At 40.5% G+C, this 7,038-nt stretch overlaps 1 pseudogene; it reads right to left on the bottom strand.

Moving 5' to 3' along the window:
* Window positions 1–540: 540 nt before the first annotated feature.
* LOC134912300 (5S ribosomal RNA) lies at window positions 541–659 on the bottom strand (annotated as a pseudogene).
* Between the last annotated feature and the right edge of the window lie 6,379 nt (window positions 660–7,038).

Below are 7,038 nucleotides of genomic sequence, written 5' to 3'. Positions count from 1 at the left end.
TTATTGGTATATATAATATGCATGACTGTTGGTTCATGTTGGTGAACAGTGTATTTACCACATTATTTTGCTGTTTATGAATCAGCTTAATTTGCAATAACGTTCTGCCTTACATAGATCTAGATCTACAACAAAAGGGAGAGAAGAAGACTCTTTTGTGGGTGCACTCTTGTATGTTTAAGAGGTCTCAGAAGAGACAATAAGTAAAGATTATAAATGAATTTTTAAATATAACTTTTATTAACAATAATTGATAAAATAGTAGAGTTTACTGTCAAAAATTGGAGGTAGGGGTGGGGGGAAGGGTGGGGGGGAGTAGGGGAATAGAAAGGGGGAACACAGAACGAATTAATTACAGTGTAAATACTGAATATTGTTCTGGAATGCCTGGGTGCGATAATAACAGCTGGAGACCCTGAAAATTGAAGCGTTTTTATTCTCTCATGAGCGATGATGAGGAGACAGATGGGATGATTAAAGATGGAATGAGCAAGATGAATCTGCTGTCAGTGTTAGACGCTGAGCAAAACCGTCCAGGAATTTCTACTAAACTGAGTATTCCTCGAGAGTCTCCCACTCGAGTACTGACCCAGCCCTACACTGCTTAGCTTCCAAGATCGGAAGGATTCGGGCGTTACCAGTGTGGTATGATAGTAGAAAAAATATTAGATATCGAGGGCTTGAGAATCACTGATGAGAGTTCACGAAAATGGAGAAATAAAAGAAAAGACAAGAGAATGAGTGGAGGAGGAAAATAGGGGATCTGCTGCCACCGTTAGACCGGGATAATTACCCCTGAATCAGTGGTGAGAGTCCTGAAGATAGTATAAAGTGAGGAAAAGGAAACGATACTGATAGGTAAAAAAAAAAAAAAAAAAAATTTTGAGATTGGTTGATAGACAATGGGCTGCTTGATTGCAGGATGCTGATAGTACCTATGATAAAGGTACTAGGTGTGATAAAAAGCAATTTGTACACAATTAGCAGTCAAATAAATTGATTAGACCCATACATCACCATCAATTTGCTACTATCAGATTATTATAATTATACCAAAATGGTATCAGGTGGAAAAAGAAGGAGAAAATGAACAACAGTTTCTTATTTGTGTTCCGCTGTATGCAGAGCTGCAGAAATACTATATAATATGATTGCAAGATGCTGATAGTACCTATGATAAAGGTACTTGGTGTGATAAAGAGCAATTGTACACAATTAGCAGATAATTAAATTGATTGGAACCATGCATCACCATCAATTTGATGCTGACAGATTATTGCACATTGTACCAAAATGGTATCAGGTGAAAAGAGAAAGAGATAATGAACAACAGTTGATTATACAGAGCTGCAGCAATGCTATATAATACGCAGTATAGAGGATAGTGATAAATTGCTCAGCCAAATGATTAGATCAAAATGACTGAAAATAAAGGTTTAAACAGTATCCTATGTGGTATTAAGCCGCTAAATGCCGACTATCTGTAAAACGGGTACTTGCAAAAAACAGCTTGATGAATGCTATTATCAAATATAAATATGCAAAAAGATGCTGATATTGAGCAGATATTACCCGGAATTGTATGGAACGATCAGTCACTAATATGAGCAGGATACTTTCTGAGTGCGGAATGTCCGTGTCAAAGTCCAGGCAAATTGAAGATGCAGGATACACTGGTTCCCAGGAGCTGAGCAGTTCGTTTATAGCCGCACTGCCGATCAAAGTACCTGATGTATTGTGGAGACGTGGTCAGGTTGGCTGAGGAGAAGAGAGACACAATGTTCCTGGTCCCATCGCGGCAGTATCTAGCGGCGGCGGGTTGATGCAGCGGCTGCTGGGGAAAGAGCGGCTCGTGGTTCAGGATGTCCGGAATCAGCTGTCACACCCAGGCAGTGGGGATAGGGAACGGAAAACTAGTTTCACCCGTTCACCGGGCTTGATCACTTCCTGTTCCCAGAGGGGATAGTGCAGGCTTTATCTTGCAAGGGAGCTGGTCGTTGTCCAATCAAAAGGGAGGCGTGTCCTGTGTTTGTAAATTGCTGCACAGGTGGAACGGTTGTTCTGTTTAGTATTGGTTCCCTATTATGCTTGCAATTAGTGGCCCATTGCACAAAAGGAAAAAACAGAGAATATGTGTGAGAAATATACAAGGTTATTAGATAAAAAATGAGCATCTTGCTTATTATATAAGTGGGCATAGTGAAAAAATGGAAATAAAAATAAATAAAAATAAAATGGGGAAAATTAGCAAAAAAGAATAAATGAATGAAAATAATAAAATTGAAGCTTTCACAAATTGTTTATGAAATATTTAGATGATAAGAATAGATTAAATTTAAGTATAATAAATGATAATTGCTGGAAAAATATGTTAGGACAGCATATCTTGTCTGGAGTTATAAACAAACACGTTGTAAACATTGCATGAGGATATTCATGAATATGTTAATTTGGATTAATAATGCAAGTGACGTCGATGGAAGTGGTGGGAATGATTGTGAGAAAGGATGGTATGGAAAGGATGGGGAGTGAGGTGGAAAGGAATGGGGGGGATGGAGTGGGGGGGGGGAAAAGGCGGGGGAGAGAGGGGGAAGGGGGGAGGGGGTTTAAGATTGTGGGGTGTTGGGGTGTTGGGATATGGGGTGTTGGGATATGGTTGGGGTGTTGTGGTTTGCAGTGTGGTGGGAATGTGTGTGTGGTGTCGAAGGTGATGATCTTGTGTGGGCGAGAAGTATAATGATATGGTGAGATGAGGAAGGGGAGTAGAGATGTAAGGGATAGGAGTGGGTTGACAATGGGAGTGCTGTGTGGAAACGTGTTAGTAGGTTGTGAAATATGTCGGAATTTGCTGGGTCACTGTAATGGGATGGATGTGAGGTGCATGTGAATGGACTGCGGATGTGATGGTGCCGAGTATGTGGTGGAGGTGGGCGTGAAAGTGCTGATGAAAGAAGGGTGAATGTGATGTGTTATGAATAGGGGTGTACTGGATGAGAGTGTACTGAGGGGTGTAAGGGAAGGAAGCGAGGACACTTGATGGGTGCTATATAGAAAGTAGGTTACAGAAATGCACTGTAATTGATGTATTCATTCAGACCCAATGGTTTGAGACAACCTAACCTGAAAGTCCATTCACTTTCCTTCTTAATAAGTTCTTTGCTTAAGTCACCACCGCGTATGCCTAGATGGACCCTATCTAGGCCAAAGGCGCGCATATCACTTGGTGAGTCATGATGTGCAGCATGGTAGTGTCTGGCTACTGATGTTAGTTTTTTGCCTTTTTGAAGATCTGACGATGAGTTGCGAATGGAGCCCATATGTTCTAAAATCCTAGTTTTGAATTTTCTAGTCGTCATGCCTACATATCGTTGATTGCAAGGACAGGTTAGACAATAGACTACTCCTTGTGTGTCGCAGTTGAAGAAGTGTTGTATGGAAATATCCTTGCCATGTCTGTCCTTGACACAGTCAGTTATCTGTATCTGTGGGCAAGCCTTACATTGCCCACATGGAAAGGATCCCTTAGGGAGTTTGGATTTGGTCATTTCACGTGAAAAATGGCTCTGAACCAACGTGTCTTTGATGTTCTTGGATCTCCTCCAACTGATTTGTAAAGTGGGATCCAATAAAGGTGATAACTCTGGATCCAGATGTAGGACAGGTAGATGTTTCTGAATGGCCTTTTTTAGTAGACGCCATTCGGGACAGAAGGTCCCTACAAATCGAATCTTGGTGTCAGCCTTTTGTTCTTGGAGTTTGTCCTGGAAGATCAGGGATTCCCTGTTGGTTTTTGAAATAGATTGTTGAGCTCTCTTCAGAGAGCGTTTACTGTATCCCCGAGCTTGTAACCTGGTCATAAGTTCTCTGCTTTTCTGTTTGAACACCTTCTCCTCTGTGCAGTTGCGTCTAAGACGAAGAAATTCCCCTTTTGGGATGTTTTCAATAGTAGGTGGGAAATGTGAGCTTGTTTGGTGCAATATACTGTTTGTGGCTGTATCCTTACGAAAGAGTTCTGTAGCCAAAGTCCCACTTGTTGTCTTGTAGATATTCAAGTCCAAAAAAGATATCTTGTCTCTGCTGATTGAGTGAGTGAGAAAAATGTTCAAATCGTTTACATTGAGGATGTTAATGAAGTCCAACAGGAGTTTCTCATCTCCTTCCCAGATCACAAAGATATCATCAATATATCTCAGCCAATTGATGATATGTTTTGTGTAGATATGATTATCATCGTTGAAGACTATTGTTTGTTCCCACCAGCCGAGGAACAGGTTGGCATATGTGGGTGCACAGGCTGCACCCATTGCTGTTCCCCGAATTTGCTGAAAAAATTGGTCACCAAAGGTGAAATAATTTTTATTGAGAACAAAACTCAACATTTCACATAGGAAATCATGAAATACATTTTTTTCTTCCATATCCAGGAAGAATTTGGTGGCTTGTATTCCTTGTGAGTGTGAAATACTGCTATACAGGGCTTCCACATCTAAGGTGACTAGGATACAGTTCTCATTTAGACATATGTCATGTATTTTCCTTAGGAGATCAGAAGTGTCCTTAAGGTAGGAGGGTAATGTCATGACATGGTCTCTGAGATGTAAATCCAGAAATTTGCTTGGGGTTTCCAAGAGTCCCCCATTCCCTGACACTATGGGTCTCCCAGGTGGTTTGTTGATATTCTTGTGTATTTTTGGCAATAAGTAAAAGGTAGGAACCCTGGGATTCGAGACCTCAAGGTATTTAGCCTCTTGTTGTGTGATAGCTCCAGTGGCAAATGCCTCTGTAATCATGTGCATGTATTGCTTGTGGAATTTTATTGTGGGATTAAGTGGCAATCTGATATAACAGGATGTGTCCAACAGTTGTCTCCGTGCTTCCTCTTCATACATTGCGATGGGCCATATGACAATGTTACCACCCTTATCCGAGGGTTTGATAACGGTGTCAGTCCATGTTTTAATCTCTTTAAGAGCTTGTCTCTCTCTGTATTTGAGATTTTTGGTGAGACATCTTTTGCGAGAATTGGTCTGGATCTCGTCAAATTCTTTGGAGACTAGATCCAAAAAGACCCTGATTTCTGGGCTGTTGGTGTCAGGAGGGAAAAAGGTGGACTTCAGTTTGCATGTGGGTCTTATTTTTCGTGAAGCAGGGATGTCCGAGGCTGATTCCATATGCAGCTCCTCCAGTATTTGGATAGCTGTATAATCTTCTTCGGTCAGTGGTGTTATTGATACACTAGGATCCTCCAAAGGTCCTGAATGGCTGGATAGTGAAGTCATAATACTTGAGTCAACAGAGGATTTAGCAAAAAAATTTTTTAATAATAATTTGCGGCCGAAGAGTCTGAGATCCTTCTCCCACAGAAACCTATCAAAGGGTGATGTGGGTGAAAAAGATAGACCCTTGCTAAGAACCTCTAATTGATCTTCCGTAATGATTTTGGTACTGAGGTTGATAATTTGTAATTTGTCGGTAGTTGTCACTTCCTGGTTGTCCGTACCGGATAGTGAGATGTTCTTGGGGTGGTCCAATCTCGCTTGTTTCTGTCTGTGTTTCGTCCCCCCCCTTCTTGTCGGCCTTGTGGCTTGCTTCTGCCTCTGGTATGTTGGCCTCTCCCTAAAAAAGGGTCCTCACTTTTGTTGTATCTATGGGTGTGGGTACTTCCTTCAGGATGTTCCGTGGCGGAGTCTTCACTGTATGATGATTCTAATTCCGAAGAGCTTGGATCTTCTCTAGGTGGTCCTCCTCTAGGACGTGGAGTGGGAGAATGCCAACGAAAGATTTTTCCTAGGGAGAAGTCGTTTTTGTCTCGTAGGAATTTGGTGCGTTTCCTTTCTATAATATTGGTTTCATATATATCCAGATCTTTCTTGTATTTTTCAAATGTGTTTTGGAAAGATAGGTCTTTCTCCCAGGTTTCTAAGTTTTGACCCAATTCTTCGATATTTTTTTCTACTTGATCTAATATCAGATTGTCATGTTTGATCAAGATTAGAATTAGTTCATTAGAACATTTTAATAGGCTGTTTTCCCATTCAGTTTTAAGGTTGTCTGTGGCCAAAGGGAAGGAGGGGAAGATACGTGGTCGTAAGCCTCTGGGTGATAATTTATTTTTGTGGTAGTTTTCTAATGTAGTGATATCCCAGGTGAGCCTAATCCTTTTTTGAAGGTTTTTCTGTAATTTTGATAAATCAGATTTCCAGTCTTTGGGAGTGCTGGGATTGTGGAAGGTATCTGAAAAAATATCTCCAAATTCCTCTACGTTTCTACGTTTGGATGTTAGTTCAGTTTTTAATGAAAATGCTGTCATTGCCTTGAATATAACAATATACAGTGGGGGGAAAAAATGAAAAGAGGAAAGGGAATGTTGTTATAACAGAAGCGACTACTATACAAAAGGAAAGAGATCCTATAGCAAGGTATATAAATCCGTGCAAGGTATGGAAAACTGAGTCTTAGCTCAGTGTACTGAATACATGAATGTATTGGGGGTATACCGCACTGGAGAATGGTAAGGTATCTAATAGATATTGTTAGAACCAAAATACATAATACAACGAGAAAATCTGAGTTTTCTAATGTTATCTTGAGTTTGGTGGTGCACCCTGAGTCAGTGGTAAGACATACAACAAAAGGGAGAGAAGAAGACTCTTTTGTGGGTGCACTCTTGTATGTTTAAGAGGTCTCAGAAGAGACAATAAGTAAAGATTATAAATGAATTTTTAAATATAACTTTTATTAACAATAATTGATAAAATAGTAGAGTTTACTGTCAAAAATTGGAGGTAGGGGTGGGGGGAAGGGTGGGGGGGAGTAGGGGAATAGAAAGGGGGAACACAGAACGAATTAATTACAGTGTAAATACTGAATATTGTTCTGGAATGCCTGGGTGCGATAATAACAGCTGGAGACCCTGAAAATTGAAGCGTTTTTATTCTCTCATGAGCGATGATGAGGAGACAGATGGGATGATTAAAGATGGAATGAGCAAGATGAATCTGCTGTCAGTGTTAGACGCTGAGCAAAACCGTCCAGGAA

This window comes from Pseudophryne corroboree, chromosome 4 (genome assembly GCF_028390025.1).
Source record: "Pseudophryne corroboree isolate aPseCor3 chromosome 4, aPseCor3.hap2, whole genome shotgun sequence".
Lineage (NCBI taxonomy): Eukaryota > Metazoa > Chordata > Amphibia > Anura > Myobatrachidae > Pseudophryne > Pseudophryne corroboree.
The sequence above is the reverse complement of the archived record's forward strand: the minus strand, read 5'-3'. Positions and strand labels throughout refer to the sequence as shown.